Below are 22,042 nucleotides of genomic sequence, written 5' to 3'. Positions count from 1 at the left end.
CCACTTACGGGGGTCTGGTGCAATGCTAGCCCTTTAAATCTTAAAGTGAAAGTCGATGACGTCAGGGACCCGGTACCGGGTCCGCGGAGTTTAACTGGTTAAACATATGCTTTTAAATGTTGATTCATATTTTAATGTGGAAATTATTCATAAAATCGCTTTAAATTTTCTGTCATATTTGTTTTAATAGTTATTGTAATAAAGAAGGAGTTGTCCAACACTTATGTACCTTTTTTATGAGAACAATCTTTTCTGATGTACCATAAACGGTACAGAACAGTATCATAAGAGGTCTTTTCTCTAGCATATAGGGTACAATTTTTTTAGAAAGGTACAAAACTGTTCCTTGAAGGAACATTATCTGTACCTCTGTGTACCTTTTTTCTGAGCGTGTATAGTGTGCCATTTGGGTCGCATCTTTAGTTTCTGGTCCCTGGTCACCACAGAGGAATGAACTGCCAAGTACTCTGACATGTGATTTATGCAGCAGATGCCCTTCCAACTGCAACCCAACACTGGAAAACACCTATAGACTCTCAATCACACACATACACTACGTTTTTTTTTTTTTTAATTTTTTTATCCAGTTTACTGCATGTCTTTGGATTGTAAGGGAAATCCCAGGACTCAAACCAGCAACATGCTTTCTTTGAGGTTACAGTGCTAACCACTGAGCCACCCGGCCTCCCTGCTCGTTAAAGAAGCATTGACTTAAAACATGATGTTTGCTAAGTTTTGTTGCAGAATGAAATACAGTAAAGGAGCAAAAGAACTTCTTGTATCATTCATCTGAAAGCATCATCAGATGTTTGTATTTATATATTATTTTTTATATCTTGGTTATGTTTTTTCTTTTAAAATAATCTTACGAAACATTTCTGACAAAAAAGTACCTTTTTTGTGTAAAGACAAAGTTTTTATTTTTTTATTTTTATTTTTTAGACCGTAGATGACATGAATCATAAAGTGATTTTATGATGGATCCTCTATTCAGTAAAAAATCCTACAATTTCTTTCTGCCAATAATCACTGTGGTTTCCCCTTAACAACATGCTAACCACCACTTACAGTGGCAATCACACAGCATGGCTGCTAAGGTTTAACACCAGCATTCTGCCAATGAGGTTTGCGCAGACAAGCACTATTTAAAACCTAATACAAACGTGCATGTAATATAATTAGCGGACTCCACAATTAAATTATGAGGACATCAGAGTTAGACACAATTAAACATTGACAAAGGTGCTACATTTGTTTAACATTACGGCTAATTATAGAGTTCCATTACTCAAGGTCTTTCTCTCAGTATGAATCCAGTCTTCATTAACTTGTGTCTCAAATGCTAAGACGTAGGCTTCCATATTTATGTCGTATTAGCGCCATGCCATCTTCCATAATTTTATCAGTCGCCGGACAATTTACATTTATTAAACATGCAATTTCATTAAACACACCATGCACAGCCTGGAATGCTTCTTGACAGAATCCGCAGTGGGTTTTTTTGATTTTTGAGAAGGCGTTGCTTTACCGTTCAAACACTGTGTGTAAAGAGACCTGTCAGTTTATCTGTCTAAAAAGCAAATCTGCCATCAACAAGGTAATGGAAGCCTCATGAAGTTGGTGTTTAAAGATAGATTACATTTTCCACCACCACACTTCTGAGCTGCATCAGCACCACCACCGAGGTGTAAAGAAGAATTTAGTTGCACATGTTGCTGGGGAAAGTGTGATGCTCACACATTTGAACACATGCAGGTCTGGGTGTGTGATCTTTAGATGCTTGTTCTCTCTCTCTCTCTCTCTCTCTCTCTCTCTCTCTCTCTCTCTCTCTCTCTCTCTCTCTTTGTGTCTATTTGGGATATATGGACTCAAATCTGTATAATGGCATGGCTATGAAACGGGTTTTACAAGGAAATGGTGCCTTATGAGGTCATCACCCATGTTCAAAGGGCTTTTAAATCAATCTTTTTAAAAAAAAATTTCCAGAAGGTAAAAATGCAGTTCAAGGTTTGGTTTAGGGAGTTGGGTTTAGGCTACAGAAAATGCACTATAAAAACAATGTACAATTATGGAATGTTCCTACAATTCACAAAAAACAAATGTGTGTTTGTGCGTCTGGGTGTGTGTATGTGTGTATGTTCTGGTTTAGGTGGTTTACAATTACATGAGCTTGTACAGTATAATGGCATGGGTTTAAACTATTACAGCCCATTTCCACTGAGTGGTACAGTATGGCACGGGTCAGTACGGGTCACCTTTATCAGGCTTGCGTTTCCACTGCCAAAAGGGTGAGGTGTATGACAGAAAGTTGCAGTCAACATCATTCTTGCTCGAGGAAAAGTCAAAGTAAAGCTGTACGGATGGTTCCCATATCATATGAGAAGCGCTTCTCACAAAACAGATGCTTTATACACATAAATACTTGTGTATAAACTATTCTATAAGCATGATTTGATTATAGCTGCAGATCAATGATAATCCTTATTTGGGTTCAAAAACAACACAAAATATAGCCCAGACAGAGCAAACCTCTCATCTGTATCTTTAATCTTCACCAGCAAATGTAACCTCTGTTAGAATGTAATTCCATCATTTCGAGTACATAATAGTATAGTATAGTATTTTTGTTAATACAACACACTGTGTCTTAATTTTGTCCTACAACATGGGGTGCATTTAGGCCGCATTCAGTTCATCACAATGTTAAATAGAATTTGTCTTAAATATCAAATAAACTTATTAGTCCAATAAGTTTGTGTAAATGTGCCTTTGACACATCTTTATGATTAAGTATTAGTTAGCAGCATCTAAATATCATAAAAATTGCTTAATGACCAAAGAGACTATTCTGCTAACACTTGCATTTGAGGATCACATACTGTCTACTGTTCTTCAACCCCATCCTTGTCTTTACCACAGACTCTACTTTTCAATACAGTGGAAACCCTACAGATTTTACCATAACATTAATTGATGTAAAAATAATAATTAATTTCAACATATTTTCCTTATATAGTCTGACTAGAAATGTGCATCTGCTCATTTAAAATTCAGTTTAATGAAATAAAAGGTAATAAAAACTTGACTTATTTTTATTAGGTACAATTATTATTATAATTATTTGCATTTCATTGGGATAGAATAAACAATCTGTGTTTTTTTAATATGTCTATGGGAATTGCCCACAAAAATTACTGTACAATTTTCAGTGTGCGTGTGATATTCCAGTGTCATTTTTGACCCAATCGCTTTTGTATGGCATTTAGAGCATGACTGGTGAACTGAGAAAAGAAGAAAACATTTCACCTATATGCAGGACAAGCAACATGTTTCAAATCAGTATCTCACTGCTGCACACAGCACACACATTTTGTAGTTGGTAAACATGTTGGATTGGGATAATGCGGGTGGCAGTGACTGTAAGTGGTTAGAAAACCTTGTCCATTTGAGTGGCCGTAGTATTTAATCCATCTTAAACCCTGAACTATGCAACTGATGCCTCTTGACCTCATCTCTCCAGGGGTCGCTGAACTGTATTTGACCCCGGTACTCTGACCCCTCCTTCTCTGCCAGCAGCATGATAATTGCATCAGTGATTTCATTAGCACAACACAATCGAGATTGTTGTACGTTCTGAATGCTAATTAACGCCTTTATTTATTTTATTTTTACATTTTGAAAATGTTATGAGCACAATATTGCTGTGTTTCATAAAAAAACTTGGAAGGTTTCACCCTGAAACCAGATTTGAATATTTCAAAATGAATTACAATAAAGAATTATTTAGTTAAATTAGTTTTTCAATTACTAATTCATTTGAACTATAAGGTATGCATTACCACACAAGTTAATGAATATAGTATAGCTAAACTAATGAATAACATAATGGATTATTGTTATTATTATTTAGTAAATTGATGCAAATATTTAAAAAACAAACAGCGCTTATTATTATTATTGTTGTTGTTTTTATTATTTTTTCCTTATGTAGTAAATAAATGCAAATATCTAAAAAACAAACATTATTATTATTATTATTATTATTATTATTATTATGTAAATTAATGCAAATATCTAAAAATCAAACAGCACTTATTATTATTATTATTATTATTATTATTATTATTATTTAGTAAATTAATGCAAATATTTAAAAAACAAACAGCGCTTATTAGTATTATTATTGTTGTTATTATTATTATTATTATTATTATTATTATTATTATTGTTGTTGTTGTTGTTGTTGTTGTTGTTGTTGTTGTTATTATTTATATAGTAAATAAATGCAAATATCTAAAAAAACAAACATCATCATCATTATTATTATTATTATCATTATTATTATTATTATTATTATTATTATTATTATTATTATTATGTAGTAGTAGTAGTAGTATGCAAATATCTAAAAATCAAACAGCACTTATCAATATTATTATTATTATTATTTACACTATTTATTAAATAAATGCAAATAACTAACAACCTTATTATTATTATTATTATTATCACCATCATTATTTACATTATTTAGTAAAAAATGCAAATAAGTAACAACATTATTATTATTATTATTATTATTATTATTATTATTATTATCATCATTTACAATATTTAGTAAATAAATGCAAATAAGTAAAAACACTATTATTTTTATTATGTACATTGTGTAGTAAATTAATGCAAATATCTAAAAAAGAAACAATATGTTATTATTATTATTATTATTATTATGTAAATTAATGCAAATATCTAAAAATCAAACAGCACTTATTATTATTATTATTATTATTGTTATTATTATTTAGTAAATTAATGCAAATATTTAAAAAACAAACAGCGCTTATTAGTATTATTATTGTTATTATTATTATTATTATTATTATTATTATTATTATTATTATTATTATTATTATTATTATTATTGTTGTTGTTGTTGTTATTATATATATAGTAAATAAATGCAAATATCTAAAAAAACAAACATCATCATCATCATCATTATTATTATTATTATCATTATTATTATTATTATTATTATTATTATTATTATGTAGTAGTAGTAGTAGTATGCAAATATCTAAAAATCAAACAGCACTTATCAATATTATTATTATTATTATTTACACTATTTATTAAATAAATGCAAATAACTAACAACATTATTATTATTATTATTATTATTATCATCATCATTATTTACATTATTTAGTAAAAAATGCAAATAAGTAACAACATTATTATTATTATTATTATTATTATCATCATCATTTACAATATTTAGTAAAAAAATGCAAATAAGTAAAAAAACACTATTATTTTTATTATGTACATTGTGTAGGTAATTAATGCAAATATCTAAAAAAGAAACAATATGTTATTATTATTATTATTATTATTATTATTATTATTATTATTATTATTATTATTATTATTAACATTGTTACTTATTGCTGGTATTACTATTTATTATTAATTATTATTATTTTGCATTACATTTTTTGCATCGCAGTAAAAATCAGAACTTAAGTGTCTAAAGCTTGAAGTGTCATTTTAAAAATGCTGAGGAAAAAAGCAACACAAACATCTGTGGTCCAGCTTTTTTTTGCTTTTTTTCTATGCTTTAGAATATGATGTAGATATTTTCTTAAAAGTTTCGCACACAAAGGCAACGTTTTAAATTGTGGTGAACTCACACATTTAGTAATTTGCCAATCAAAAAGTTTAATAACTAATTCTGTATCTGCCAATAATACATTTTTTGTCAGAAACACAGAATGAGCCTGAAAGATCATGACTGAAACCTCTTAATTAAGAACACCCACCAAGTCTGTAAAAATTCAGCATATCGTAACATTACCACTTTATAAAACCAATGATAACTTTATAAAAAGCATACCGTTAAATTCCAACATGAGACTGCATGAATTGGAAGAGAGTGGATGAATTGCATGTGAGTTTGAAGCATCTTCATGAAACAAAGCCCCCTCAGCCTCTGGGGGTTTTACAGCAGGAGAGCATCTTATAAAACACTTCAAAGATCCCTCTCACTGGTCACTTACTGAGAATAAGACGGATCAAACGTCCCTCAGTAGAAATGAGAGACATCAAACATTGCAGAATATTTCTTTATAGAAAATGCAACTCCCCGTGGGGTTTCCCTCCAGTCTCTGATGACCCCCAATGGGCAAACTATGTGTGTGTGTGTGTGTTTTGTGAATATCAGAGAGGTTGTGTGGCTACATTAACTCTGTCTCTGTCAGTCTTCCAGGCTGTGCACCATTACCTTTGATGGCTGATTCTTATCCACCGAGAATTGCCGAGCTCTGAACTCTCACTCTTTGGTTTAGTGTGGTGGACATGTGAAATAAAGGTAATATGTCTCAGGGACATCAGACGGGTTTGTTTCTCTCTCGGACAGTATCTTTCTTGTCACCGTCTCGAGTCGTATCGTCAATCATAGCCTTCCTCCCCCTCTTCAAGTCTAATTGCTCTGTTCTGTTAACCCGTCCTTGAATCCATCTTGCACCCTCCTCCTCTTTTGTTTTGTCTTCCATGTTTTCTCTTGTCTTCATCATTGATAATCTGCCAGCATGACTGTTAAAAGATACTTTGGCCGAAAGCCCCATTTGTCTATCTGAAAATAAAAGGCAGAGAGATTTTTTTGTTCTGTTAGGATGCAGTTTGTTTAAGTTGTTATGGAAGAAAATGAGTTCCTTAAACATTATATAGCCTTTTTTAGATGGAGTGAATGTTCAGAATGTTATATTTTCTCTTTTGAATTACTGTATACATGCTTTGATTTCTTAAAGAAAGAAAAAGACATCATGGAAGGAGTACATTTTCCAAGTATAAATGTCCAAGACTTTTATTTTAAAATGAAATAATACTTTTGTCTTTTTATTTGCATTTTTATTGCATATTTACTGGTTTAAAAATCTTAAATTGAAGAACAAATTAAAATAATTTGCTGGAGACCTTTAATCAGCCCTTTAATTGCTTTTCCTGCAGAAAAAGTAAAAGTTATATATACAGTTGAAGTCAGAATTATTAGCCCCCTTTTGATTTTTTTTTCTTTTTTAAATATTTCCCAAATGATGTTTAACAGAGCAAGGAAATTTTCACAGTATGTCTGATAAATTTTTTTTCTGGAGAAAGTCCTATTTGTTTTATTCCGGCTAGAATAAAAGTAGTTTTTAATTTTTAAAAAAACAATTTTGGGACAAAATTATTAGCCCCTTTAAGCTATTTTTTTCGATAGTCTACAGAACAAACTATCGTTAAACAATAACTTGCCTAATTCCCCTAACCTGCCTAGTTCACCTCATTAATCTAGTTAAGCCTTTAAATGTCACTTTAAGCTGTACAGAAGTGTCTTGAAAAATATCAAGTAAAATATTATTTACTGTCATCATGACAAAGATGAAATAAATCAGTTATTAGAAATAGGTTTCTAAAAATATTATGTTTAGAAATGTGCTGAAAAAAATCTTCCCTTCATTAAACAGAAATTGGAGAAAAAAAAAACAGGGACGCTAATAAGTCAGGGGGCTAATAATTCTGACTTCCAACTGTACATACACATATATTATATACACACACAAATGAAGTCAGAATTATTAGCCCCCCTGACTTATTAGCTCCCCTGTTTATTTTTTCCCCCAATTTCTGTTTAACGGAGAGAAGATTTTTTCAACACATTTCTAAACATAATAGTTTTAATAACTCATCTCTAATAACTGTGTCACAATCACCAGGGATCATAACTCCATAGATCGCTGGATCTCTCTCACTATAACTCATGGACTACAATTCCGCCACTTCTGGACTACATTTTCATACATGCACTCCGGTCACACTCACACATGCTTCCTCATCTAGACTGATTACTCGCACCACCTGAGGATTGTCAGAGACTGATTGCACACACTATTTAAGCAGCACACTTACTCACTCCCATTGCAGAGTCTTGTTTACTGTACGTAGCACAACTGTTTCCTAGTCTTGTTATCCTGTGTACCGACCTTAGCTTTGTTAGCCTCCCTGTCTTAGTCTGCCGCCTGCCTTACGACCTCTTGTATGTTACTTCGACTACGATTCTGGATTGTCCTCACACACCTGTTTGTACCTGTATTGACCATTGCTTGCCTGACTAAGAATAAACCTGCTTTTGGATCCAAACCTCAGTTGTATGTGTGGCTCCCCGTGGTTACAAACTGATTTATTTTGTCTTTGCCATGATGACAATAAATAATATTTGACTAGATATATTTAAGACACTTCAATACAGCTTAAAGTGACATTTAAAGGCTTAACTAGGTTAAATAGGTTAATTAGGCAGGCAAGGGTAATTAGGCAAGTTAATGTAAAGTGATGGTTTGTTCTGTAGACTATGGAAAAACAAATTAGCTTGAAGGGGTTAGTAATTTTGACCCTAAAATGGTTTTTAAAAAATTAAAACTGCTTTTATATAGCTGAAATAACACAAATAAGACTTTCTCCGAAAAAAAACTTATCAGACATACTGTGAAAATTTCCTTAATCTGTTAAACATCATTTGGGAAATATTAAAAGAAGAAAAAAATTCAAAGCGGGACTAATAATTTTGACTTCAACTATAGTTATCATTGAATGGGCAAGTATTTGTAAGACATTGATTTTCACGCTGATTTCATGTTTACAGCATGTCTTAAGGACATAATAAACAGCGAGTTTTTGAACATGAACAGACTGGCTCCATTCGCAGAAAAAAGTGGGACAGGTGGGAATTAATTTCTGTTCAATCCAACATCACGACAGGTGCTGTTGTTCCTTCAAACACTTTGTCAGTTTTATAGTTTTATACAGCCATTCCAGTAAAGCCGCATGCTGTTTCTGGCTCTGACATTGCAGATAAATAATTGCCTGTGGAACGTTTGGGGAAGCGACTCGGTTGTTTTGTAGTGTGTATGGTCTTGTAAGGTGGGATGCAGAGGCATGGCAGGCCAGTAAAGTGTCTCCCTCCTGCTGCGAGAGGCAGGAGGAATGAAGCCCAGAGCAGATGTTTCCGCTGCTTTAACAGATTTAGACACACCTGCTGTCTTCAGCTTCAGTTCAAATTAAGGTGAGACCGGTCTGCATGAGTTCTAGATCTCCTGAAGTTCAGTTCTTCAGTGGTGTCTGGTGTCTGCAGACTGGTTAGAGAGATGTTTGTGTAGAACTAACTGCAGGTGTCTCAGTGATGCATGAGCTCTTATCATATTGTGGAGTGGAATTGAAAAAGGTTAACCTGGAGTGTGAGTAGGTGTACATTTTGGGAAATTGGGATTATCTGAAAGCTGAATAAAAAAGATTTCCATTGATGTACACATTGGCAATATGACGATATATGGTGGACGTTTGACTATTTGAAAATCTTAAGATTAAAAGACAATCGAAATATTGAGAATCACCTTTAATTTTGCTTTGTCAAAATTAAGTCTTTAGCAATGCACGTTACTGAACAAAAATAAGTTTTCATATACAGTACACACTACATGACAAAAGTTTTGTCGCCTATATCCAAGTTTTAGGAACAACAAATAACAACTTCTAGTTGATCATTTGGTATTAAAAGTGGTTTATATGAAAGGCAAATGCCTCTAGCTTACGCTTATTTTTCCAAAATAAAATATAATCATGCCTTGATTTTAAATTATCTAATTAGTACAGTAAGGTCTGACTTTGCTTAGACAAAAGTCTTGTCACTTAACATAAATAATGTACAGTATAGAATAAAAAGTCATGGTGCAGTGGAAAAAAGAATTAATATTAGTGTAGAGTATGACTCCCATAAGCTTGGAGGACTGCATACATCTCTGCAAGGACTCAAATAACTTATTAATAAAGTCATCTGTGATGACAAAGAAAGCGTTCTTGCAGGACTCCCAGAGTTCATCAAGATTCTTTAGATTCATCTTCAATGCCTCCTCCTCCATCTTACCCCAGACATGCTCAATAATGTCTGTGTGTGACTGGGATGGCCAATCCCGGAGCACCCTGACTTTTTTTCGCTTTCAGTAACTTTGATGTGGAGGCTGAAGTATGAGAAGGAGCCCTATCCTGCTGAAGAATTTGCTCTTTTCTTTGGCTTGTAATGTAAATGGCAGCACAAATGTTTTGATACCTCAGGCTGTTGATGTTGCCATCCACCCTGCAGATCATTTTCATGCCCCAATACTGAATGTAACCCCAAACCATGGGTTTTCCTTCACCAAACTTGACTGATTTCTGTGAGAATCTTGGGTCTACGTGGGTTCCAATAGGCCTTCTGCAATATTTGTGATGATTGGGATGCAGCTACACAGATGAATCATCTGAAAAATCTACCTTCTGCTACTTTTGCAAATGATTAACTAGATTTAAAGCTATTATTTGTTGCTCTTACAACTGGGATCGACGACAAGACTTTTCTCAACTCTGAAAAAAATCTAAGAAAAAAATATATAGCTTAAGGAGGCTAATAATATTGACCCTAAAATATGTATATATTTTTTTTTATTAAAAACTGCTTTCATTCTAGCCAAAACAAAACAAATAAGACTTTCTCCAGAAGAAAAAATGGTAAAAGACATACTGCGAAAATTTTCTTGCTCTGTTAAACATAATCTGGGAAATATTTGCAAAAAAAAAAAAAAAAAACATTCACATGTGGGCTAATCATTTTGACTGTACATTTATACAATTTCTTTGTGCAAGTTTACGTAGTGATTTAAAAACAGATTACAATTTTATAAACACTTCTGGATTTAACTAGAAGACACTTAATTAAGTGAATTAAGAATGGGAAGAATGGGAAGAGAATTAAGGATGGGTGAAATGTGATGGAACAGCCTTGCAGCCGCATTTTAAAGCATTTGGAGATGCATTACTTATTCTGACTGATCTTTTTGCCAAAAATATATCTGTGCAACACAAGGCTGGTTTTTGTGGTCCAGGGTCACAATTAGTTATTCCCTCGAGAGTGCTGTGATTGTGCTTCTTGCTCTTTTCCCTTGTTTCATGAGATAATAGCAATGCAGTTTGTGCAAATGGAGCACAATCAGCTATTTATAGTTATTAAAGCAACAATGCATTAATCGGGCTTCTGCTCTGTCATTATAACAGACTGATGTTGGGTAATAGAGGACTGCAAAATAATTGCATGTGTCATGCCGTTTAAATGTAACTCAATATAAATGTAATGATTGAATAATTGCGTTTCCTGTTTTGTAAATGTCACCAAACCTAAACATCTGACAGCCCTGTAATATAGAGAACGTCATATGTCTACAGTCTGTCATGACGAGTTGCGTTTCATTATGTTTTCAGACACACTTAGGAGTGCACAGTGTAAACCAATTCAAATTTAAAATAACATTTCTAAAGTAGAACTAGAAGCCGAGCACAGATGCAGAGAGAGTGGATCAAAGAAATGACAGGGTGACAGGGTGCTTAATACGCTGCGGCATCAAAACATTTTCATTCATTATCTTTTCTGCTTAGTCCCTTTATTAATCTGGGGTCGCCACAGCGGAATGAACTGCCAACTTATCCAGCATTACGCAGCAGATGTCTTTCCAGCTGCAACCCATCAGTGGGAAACATCCATACTTGCTGTGTGTGCAATACCCAATTTAAAACTAATATGATTTTAAAATGAATTTGATAAATAAATTCAGCTTTTATTCAAATGAATTTTAAATAACAACAAAAAATCTTCATGTATTTAAAAAAAAGAATGGTATATGGCAAGTGCCATACTTTGGGAACCAAGGATGCAGGTTTCCTGGCTAATAACAAACCGAGAATCCCATAATAGCTATAAAGAAGCTCTCCATCACCCAGTTTGGATCTGGTGACGCTGAACAATAAAAGCTTCTGCCACTTTAAAATGCCGTGACGTCATTCTGATGCAGAACCCAGGATGACCTCGTGCGCGAGGAAGGAGAGAAATCAAACAAATCCTGTCGTATATGCATTTTGTTCTTGTTTTTTGATTGTTTGTTTTGAGAGCACTGCTGTGGCCGTCACTCGCCGGAGTCTGTGAGTCGTGTGTCCGCCAATGCACGAGCACACAGGAATGCGGTGATGCTGAGAGGCCGGTGTGAAGAACGCGCGCGTTGTCACAGCGACAGAGCAGCTTGGATACAGAGCGTCACTGCAACGTGAACGCGCATTAGAAAGGGAGAGAGAGAGCGCGACGGGCAATCAAAAATCTCACAGCATCTCTCCCATCGCAAAGGCTCCGGGAATCACGGAAAAACGACAGCGGAGCCGGTGAACACCACGACCGCCTTCAGTAGCTGGAATCAGACGCCCGAGATGCCGTTAGGTTAAACTCGAGACTCGGCTGCTAAAGTCGGTGCGTTAAATCGGCATTTGTTGCCGGAAATCCGAAATTATATCACGTCAAATATGTTAAAACGGAAAGAGAGTGTTGATTAGACGCACAGAGCGGGGAAACAGGTCATAGAAGTGAATTTGTGTTTGTTGTTTCATCTTTTCACCATATGCGCTATGATGGGAGAAGCTGGCTGACGTTTCCAAACAAGCTTTTTTAACGGACACATTCAACTAACGTTAGACTTCATTTACGCAGACGTTCCGTTGGTCGAGCAACGCGCGCGCACAATTCTTCACTTTTGAGGTTTCGTCTGAATGTGTCTCGTGTCGGGGTGTTGTCGGGAGAAACCGTGAAACATTTGCTGCTGTTCTCGGACAACGGAGAATCTTGTGGTTTATTCCGAGCCCAGGCTGATGGAATTGCGCTGATCAGCGACTAGGGAAAACGAGGAAATACCCATAGATCTTCAGTAGCCTACACGTAGACCTCGGATTTCTTCCTGCGGCTCATTGCCAGGTAAAGACATTTCTGTAAAATATAACGTTATTATAAAACTCACACGTGCTCTACTTAGACTGTTTTATAATAAGCGATGCTTTCTGTTGGAAAGTACGTAGAATGTTGGTGGTGTAAAGAGAAATATATGTATATGTATTATATATCCACTTTTTGCTGTTAAGAACTGTGGTGCTGCAACCTGTTCTGAATCCTTTTTCCAAAATGCAGAGCGACAGGCGCTTCATCCGCGCGCGTTTCAATTGGGGCACAACGGGCACGCGCTGTCGCGTGCATGGTTTTGTGTAGCGTTATTACTGACCCATTTTAATTTCAGTCAGTAAGAACTTATATTGATTTCTTTACTTCTATCTATCTATCTATCTATCTATCTATCTATCTATCTATCTATCTATCTATCTATCTATCTATCTATCTATCTATCTATCTATCTATCTATCTATCTATCTTCATTTTTGCAACATCCATTAAATGTATTATGTCTTAAACTTTGATTATTATAGACATTACTCTAAAAATTATTTGCTACAAATTAAAACTAATTCTGAATTTGTCAAATGAAACTCATGGAAACTAAATGGATGCAAATGCAACTAGTACCAACCGAGTTGTAACACTAATCAAAAACTGCCAATGTCATCTAATATATTCTATTCCACCTCCTTCCCATCACCTACCATCAAACATCTTAATTTGAAGAAAATGTAAAAAGGCAATACAAAACTGTGAAGTCAGATTGTTTTTGAATCTGTTACTAATTTGGACATTTTTTAATTATTTACATCAGTCACTAATTTTGCGATTGGGACAACTTGCTATCAATCATGTTTTCATTCCATAATCGGTATTTCTGTCTTAGAAACAACACTGCTTTCAGCTGCACATTTATAACATCGTCAACTTATTGCCTCTTTCTTTTTCATAGTTAAAAGTGCTTTTACTTCATTAAGCACCACAATTAGGTTATAAACGAATCACTCCCCAGCATCCTTCTCCTGCAACACACACACACACACACACACTTACACACACAGGAACATAAACCTTTCACCGTATATCAAAGACAAGTAATCGCTGGTTCACTGATGTGCCGAACATCTGATGGGAGGAGAGGTCGAAGCAAGAGCAGCAGTTACCACACACACACACACACATGGTCTGAAAGAATGGGCCACATTTATATGCTATCCTAGTATGTCCATTGCAAACCTAGTGGATAGCAGAATTGAGAAGAGACAGAAGCGCTCTGTTCTGTGAACAGGGGATTCTGAGCTCTCTCTCTTTCTCTTCTCTCTCTCTCTCTCTCTGGCCCAAATAGCAGATATGGAGCTCAGTATGTCATTTGGGAGCAGTGTAATGGATGGAAGCAACTCTGTGAGTGTCCTTGTGTTGGACTGATTTGTAACTGTAGATGTTCATTTTTCCACTCGTCAGAATGAAGTAGAGTTTGAGCTGTGTGAGTTTTGAACTATATCTGATAGATCTTACAGTAGATAACCACCATGAACAATTCATTTTATATACTATTACGTCACAGCTTATGATTTTTTTGAGAGACTTTTCACTAAAGTTTCCAGAAATTACCACAAAGAGGTTTTCAAAGTGTTGTTGTAAAGTAGTGGTCTCAAGCTCAACTTTCGGGCAGTTTAGTTTGAACCCTGATCAAACACACGTGTGTAATTATCAACTGCTCCTTCAGATCCTTAGTTGGAAAGGTTATGTTTGATCAGGGTTGGAGCTGAATTCTGCATGATGGTAGATCTCCAGGAACAGGATTGAGAACCTCTGAGAACCTTAAGTAAACAATTTAGTTGCCGTTTTTTCTTAGGGTCTAAAGCAGGTGTGTTCAACCCTGTTCCTGGAGATCTACCTTCCTACAGAGTTAGCTGAAAGCTTTATCAAACACACGTCTTTAATTAGGAAGTCCTTCTTCAAATTTTACTAATGCCGCGGCCATGTTTGGGCATGCAAAATTCTTTTGTACAGCGCTTCGAAAAGGGGCGGAATTACACAAGATGATTAGACATTAAATAAAGCGAGTGATTAGTCCATATTTTAAATTTATGTCCAAAGAGGTCGTGTTTTGATCTTCGATTGGTCTCATGCAGTCACGTGATGCAGTTTTGCGGAATGTGACAGTTCCCTGAAGATGAAAAGTTCCATAGATGTTAATAGTTTTTCGCAGAATTATCAATGCTAATAATTAATGTTTATTCATAAGAGTGTATAGTGTGGAAGAAGATAAAAAGTAGATAAAAGGAGTTTGCTCCTTTTATGCTGAGGGCATCAGTAAAGGTTTTAGGTTAAGGTTTTAATGCATCTGTGTTATTATTTATTTATTTTTACAAAAACATTTTTCAATTTAATTAGCGTGAGTTGTTTTGTTCATCAAGGCGCCATTTATTAAATATAAAATCATTGTTAAATTGTTAAATATTTTATCAAAATTGTAAATAACTGCTTCTTATTGTATGTACTTTCAAATGAAATTATTACTCCAGTTGTTATTGCTTTTATTACTATTACCAATACTAATAATATTAATAATAATAATAGGTGACACGGTGGTACTGTGGCTAGCACATTCGTCTCACTGCAAGAAGATGTTCGAGCCTTGGCTGGGTCAGTTGTTTTTTCTGTGTGGAGTATACATGTTCTTCCTGTGTTTGCGTGGGTTTCCTCAGGGTGCTATGGTTTCCCCCACAAGTCCAAAGACATGTATAGATGAGTTGGGTAGGTTAAATTATCTGTAGTGTATGTGTGTGAATGAGTGTGTGTATTGACGTTTCCCAGTTATGGGTTGCAGCTAAAAGGGCATCCGCTACGTAAAACGTGCTGAATAAGTTGGCGGTTCATTCCACTGTGGTGACCCCGGATTAATAAAGGAACTAAGCCGAAAAGAAAATGAATGAATAATAATAATAATAATAATAATAATAATAATAATCATTCATATTAAAGTGATTTTTAAAGGATCATGTGACTCAAGACTGGAGTAATGAAGCTGAAAATTCATCTTTAAAATCACTAGAATAAATAATTTAATTAAATTATAAACTACTATTGAGCAGTAATTTTATAGTGCAATAACATTTCACAATTTTACATTTCTTTACTGTATTTTTGATTAAATAAATGCAACTTTGGTGAGCATTTCAAAATCCTACTGACCCCAAACTTTTGACTTGTAGTGTATATTAAGGTTTTTTTTTTTTTTTTTTTTTTTTGTCAGTTGTACTTATTTTTACTTATTTTAGTCAAATAACATGTATCTAGTAGGTTGATCTGTCAAAATAACTGTCAAAAGTACTAATTACATGGTTTTGGAACCATAATTTACATGAGTAATTCAGGCAATAGCCTGAAAGTAATTCAGACCAGCACAGTTCTTTCATACTACATTTAGTAAGCAACTTAATTTATTTATAGGCCTCATCATAATGCTGGAATAATAGTACTTCCCCAAACAAGTTAAAAGTGCACAGGTCTCTGGAATGTGTAGTGGTTTACAGTGGTATTCTGTATCTTCACTGAAAGAGTGAAATCCTATAGCATATGTGTCTTCAATAGCAGATTTGTGTACAGTGATGCAATATGTGAATGTGTTATTTCAGCTTTTGGCTGTGCTTGTGTGTGTGCATGGGTGTGTGTGTGTGTTAGCAGCAGCAGCACCAGCACCAGACAGCATGTCTTGTTTATTCATGCAGAAGCAGCGGATCAATGAGCTCTAATTGATTTCAGTGAACTGATTAAAGACGGGGAGGCAGGAGGCCACATCGTTGGAGGATATATGAGCATGTGTGCTGTGTTTTATGCGTGTGATGCCTTACTGGAGTGAGTGTAGACTCTGTGATCTCACAAGACGGAGAGCCCAAACATATGGGTGTAGATGCGCGCAGAAGTATGTGTGTGTGTTTGCTGGTCTCGTACCCTGCAACAGATGGGCTGAACTGAGCCAGATAGGGACTTGGACACCAGGCTCTCGAATCTCCATGTGTTCATCTGATAGTTACTGATTTCTCTGTAGTCTAATACTAGGACTGCATACGCCATATTTACCTCACCGTTTGCTCACTTTGCCCGGAATCTGTTCATTCAGAGCAGCTCACCGGATTCGTTTATGCTTGGATGAGGCTACGTGTATGTGTGTGTGTGTGTGTTGTATTGTCACGGATGAATTAAGCTGGGGGATAAAAGGTAGGGCTGTCAAAAGGTCAGATTTGATGGTTTCTCCTGGTTCATGTCATTTCTATCCGCTTTTGTTGTGTGTGTGTGTGAAGCTTACATCTGCAGAACCTATCCAGGTGTTTAGCGGTCTTGGATCAGAGCTGTGTGATGTTCTGATGTAAGGGATAGAGATTGAAGGGGAAGGAGAGCGAGATAAAAGCAGGATTCTCTCCCAAACGCACACACACATACACACACATACAGGATTTTCTCTGGTCATGCATCTCAGAGCTTTAAGTCAGTGCTGGCCATCATGTCAGCACTCGGCAGCCATTTTAATGAGATTTATGTCCTCGCTAGGGTGTGATGCTCCACCTGTCTCTCCTGGTTTGTGTTTTTTACCTCGCTCCCTCTTCGATAGATTGTTCTATTCTTTTTGTTCACCGCATCTCACTTATCTTTTCTCATGGGCTGTCGTTTTGAGGTTAGAGGAAGGTCAAATGCTTTGAAGAATCACATTCACACATGTGGCTACGGTGGTTTATGAAGTATACTCAAAAGCTGGAATTATAAAACAGACCAGTGAAGAGGGCCAAGCGGATTAAAGATGTGAATGAAACCATTGGGCAAACGCTTAGACTTAAACACATTCACATTCACATCCCTCAGTGTGTGAGGAGACTGTTGGCATGTAAGACTTTGAGGAAAAGTGCAGCTCTGCAAAAATCATACATTTCTGAACAGGTTTCTTGTGCTTCTACATAGGCATGGGATGAAAACTGGTTTCAAGGTGTACCATGGTTTCGAAAAGTCAATGTAATCTTTTTCTTACGTGTTTTTTTACAACTCACTTATTTATAGTTTTTGGGCAGCAGTATCTCCAAAAGTGGGGCAGCTACAGTATATAAAAAAGATTCTGGTCAGTCCACAATTCAGGAAACATTCGAAAAACAAATCACTCATAAACCAACATCCAAACATGCTATAACAGTTATAAGACCTTAACAGTGCAGAGGTTTAATTATATCAACAACAACAACAACAAAAATATATATATGTAATTATATATTGCTCATTATATTTAAGTAATATATTTATTATATATAAGTACTATATTTAATTTTTTTAATGTGTTTTTAAGACTATTTATTTAGTTTTTAGGGCAACACTATCTCCATATCCAAAGCTACCATGATACAGCAAACATGTGAAAATTAAATCGGCAATAAACCAACATCCAATCATGCTATTGACCTTATTTTTAATTGCAGACGTGCACTCAATTTCTCAATTTTTTTAAAACTTCCGATTCAGTCACCTATGGGAGAAATGACTTGGAATAATAAACCGCAGAAAACAGTCAAACTGCTTGCTCTACAAACAAGTGTTTGCATGGCTATTCAAACAAAGTAAAATAATACAATAAGAAAATATCAGTTTGCAACATGAAGCAGCAAAACAAGCTGCTTTTAACATCTAAAAATGAATGGAAATGAATGAGACTGGAAGTCTTGAACCAAGACTGAAATGGCTGCGGCCGCTCGTACGCGAAGAATAGGGAGAATAGAGCTGTACAGTGCAGTAGCTTACTTTAAATCCAAAAAAAGAAAGATATCCAAATTTTAAAGAAATCTGTGTTTTTTAATACGAACACAGAAGAAGTCAGTGATTTAATGGTTTAGCCTGACATGGTTAATGTTCCAAAATATTTTAAATGTTTATTAAAATAACATATTTTAAAAAACATATTTTAAACATTTTCTTTCAATTTCTTTTTAGCTTAGTCCCTTTATTAATCTGGGGTCGCCACAGCAGAATGAACTGTCAACTTATCCACCATATGTTTTACGCAGCGGATGGCCTTCCAGCTGAAACGCATCACTAGGAAACATTCATACTCATTCACACTCATACACTATGGACAATTTTGCTTACCCAGTTCACCTATACCACATATATTTGGACATCTTTGTGGAGGAAACCCATGCCAACATTGGGAGAACATGCATAATTCTACACAGAAACACCAACTGACCCAGCCGAGGCTCAAACCAGCAATCTACTTGCTGTGAGGCGAACATGCTACGCACTGCTCCACCGTGCAGCCCATGTTTTAAACATATATATATATGAACATTCATTTTTGGCATTGATGGTTTTTTAAAGATCTTTCCACTCCACAAAAATGTTCCTTATAAGGGAAGAAAGTTTCTTTAAGAGGTTTATTTGTTGTGAAATTAAGCAGCAAAAATGAAACATATTTTGTTGAAACAATCTGGAATTTTCAAATGTTTTTGACCACTGTACTTTACACAAAACATTTGTAAATAAATTAAAAGCAGATTAATAAAATAAAAATAAACCAGATACTGTACAGCATATGGAAAAAAAGGTTCAGGAAACCGTTTCCTAAATACAATTTGGACAAATTTTGCCTCGCATTGTTTAATAGATAATTAGTTTGAAATAATAATTTCAATATTTCATTTCATCAAACATTTTTAGCTGAGTGTAATCAACTTAATACAATTATTAATTTCCATTAAAAAGAAAGCAATGACATTGTTGTTTAGATGGCAATATGACTACAGAAAGAATATAGAAAAGAGTAAAATATAAAAATGTGCATACGTATATGAAAGTGTTGCAGGAAACACCAGGCTTTCTCAAACACCCCTCGCTCCACTTCATATTCCAGAAAGTCAAATTGCTTACTTTTATCTGTCTCTACAAAGCAAATTTGAACATAAAAAAATAATTACACACAACTCTTTTAACCCAACACTTATTTTGGCAGATTTGTCAGCTCCCCAAGTGTGTTTGACGGGAAGGATAAGCCCACAGTACAAACAGCCGGAGCAGATCCCAGATTTCCAGGGCTTGACACTGTGAAATTCATTCAGCGTTAATAAGAACAGTCTAAATATATAAAAACTCAGATGGGGATGATGTTAGGTAACTATTTTCTTGTTTATGTTTAGAAATCTGTTTAAAATGCAGCGCTCAATTCATCATCCGGTGTTTGTTAATTCCACCCATCCATCTAAAGGAAAATCATTGCAGGCCCAACACCCAGGTGTCGCTGAAGTATTGATAGAGATATGTCTAGATGACATCGATCCACATTGATATTCTGTTTAGTCACCACCACGCATCACATGCCCAGCGCAGCAAGGTCACTGCACGTCTATGGCCTGATTTCCTCTTCCTGCTGTTGAGGGGATTTGAGTAAATCCGCATTGCACGATGACGCTCAGCTAGATTAGTATATTTATTATGTAAGACACGCGCATTCACACACACAGACACTTGCACTTATATCTGTAATCATATTCCGTCAAATTTCAGGGATATAAATAGAAGCGTTTGTTGCTAGTCTATCCTCCAACGCTATTCCAGCAATGCATTCACCATCAGAGTAGCAGGTTGAAATGCTCTGAGTGGGCTATTACACCATTTTCATCCTGTTCTGTTCACACACAATATGAATATTAAGCCAAATGGCTGCTCTTATAGCAAGTGGCTACTCCTGGTAACACTAAATTCTGGGAAATAGATATATGTAGAATATTGATGTTAATCTGGTCAGTATGAGGGTCACCATGATATCAAGATCCAGTCATTCTATCGTTACAACAACCTGTTTCTATGACTTCCCTGTCCGATTGTGGTGTTTGTTGAGATAGTTGTGTGTGTTTTATTGTCTGCTGTGGATGCCTGGGTCTGTCTGTGCCCTTGTCTGAATGTTAATGTATAATGGGCGTTAGACAGTGCGGTAAGTGCCACCATCATAACGGCCAGTAATATGACAACCGATTGTCACAGACAGGTTGCCGGAGACCATAATAAAGCACTGAACATTCTGTCTCTTATTTTCTGTTCCCTTCACCTCAGCTTTTCTGTCTCTCTCTTCTAAAGTCAATATGAAATGGATTTGCATGCCAAAAATTCAACATGAAAAGGAGTTTTTAAAGTCATTTGAATGATTGGATGAAACCTTAAAGCAAGGGTCTTGGAAGTATTATGTGTTGCTGTTTGCACAGTATCACTAAAACATTTATTTGTATCAGGTCTAGTATTGATCTAGGAATAACCCCCCCCCCCCCCCCCCCCCCAAAAAAAAAAGAGAGAAAGAGAGATTGAAATAATGTAAATTAAAAATAAATAAAACGTATTTCTAAATGCTATTTTCAAATAGAAAAGAAAATAAACCAAAAATCTCAATATTTAAAATGTGTATACATATTTTAAAAAGCACAAAAATGTTTAAAAGTAATGAAAAATAAATACAAATACATATATTTCTTTACTGAAATCAAGAAATCAATAACATGTATGGTTATAAATAAACAATTCTCAGCATGTCTTCCTAATATATTTATGCAGGTATTAGAATGCAATAATCGGTAGCTATGTTTCCATCCAAAATCAGAATTGAATTTATGTGCAAAACTGGAATATCGCATAAAAGATGTGCAAATAAAGCAGCGTTTCCATTCAACGAGTCAAAGACAACAAAATCATTACTTTCTGATTGGCTGACACCAAATATCAACAGTAAAAATGGAATTTGCTGTGGTAGGAGAAGCTGCGTAAATCTTTTCCTTATTTAATAAATGGCTTGCACCTCAGAAGACGATGCCGACGCACAGTGAATGTGTGGTGATGTTTGGAAGATGTGAGACACAGAGCACAGGCGCATTCTGAAGGTCATTAATAATATAATAACACTAATGCTGAAACTTTTAAGGTGTTTTAGAATGACAAAAACAACACTTCAGATGTTTTACAATGTACTCAGCCTGCTAGTTTTCCCGTTCACACACATTTTTATCATCACATGATCTGTTTTAACAAAATCACATGACCATTTTTAATGCGCATACTTGAATTTGTTCGGTAAAAGTGTTTCCATCGTAGTTCATGCGCATCTTTTTTTATTGAATAAAAAGTTTATTCTACTCAGTTATGCGCATATGTTTTTTATGCACATTTTCAAAACTTATGCTCATCTTG

At 35.1% G+C, this 22,042-nt stretch overlaps 1 protein-coding gene across 3 annotated transcripts in view; it reads left to right on the top strand.

The window, feature by feature from the left end:
- nlgn2a (neuroligin 2a) overlaps positions 1 to 22,042 on the top strand; it is a 360,446-nt gene that overhangs the window by 42,150 nt on the left and 296,254 nt on the right. For 2 of the 3 annotated variants that reach the window (XM_087259463.1, XM_087259460.1), the window contains exon 1: positions 12,220 to 12,859. The exons of the other annotated variant lie outside the window; for it this stretch is intronic. The gene's annotated coding sequence lies outside the window, so the exon portion shown is untranslated. Of the gene's footprint in view, positions 1 to 12,219; positions 12,860 to 22,042 lie in introns of those variants that run through there. 3 annotated transcript variants of the gene reach the window in all.

The sequence above is a fragment of the Danio rerio genome, chromosome 7 (assembly GCF_052040795.2).
Source record: "Danio rerio strain M-AB ecotype USA chromosome 7, GRCz13ab, whole genome shotgun sequence".
Classification (NCBI taxonomy): domain Eukaryota; kingdom Metazoa; phylum Chordata; class Actinopteri; order Cypriniformes; family Danionidae; genus Danio; species Danio rerio.
Note: the sequence above shows the minus strand (reverse complement) of the source record. Positions and strands in the feature narration are given on the sequence as shown.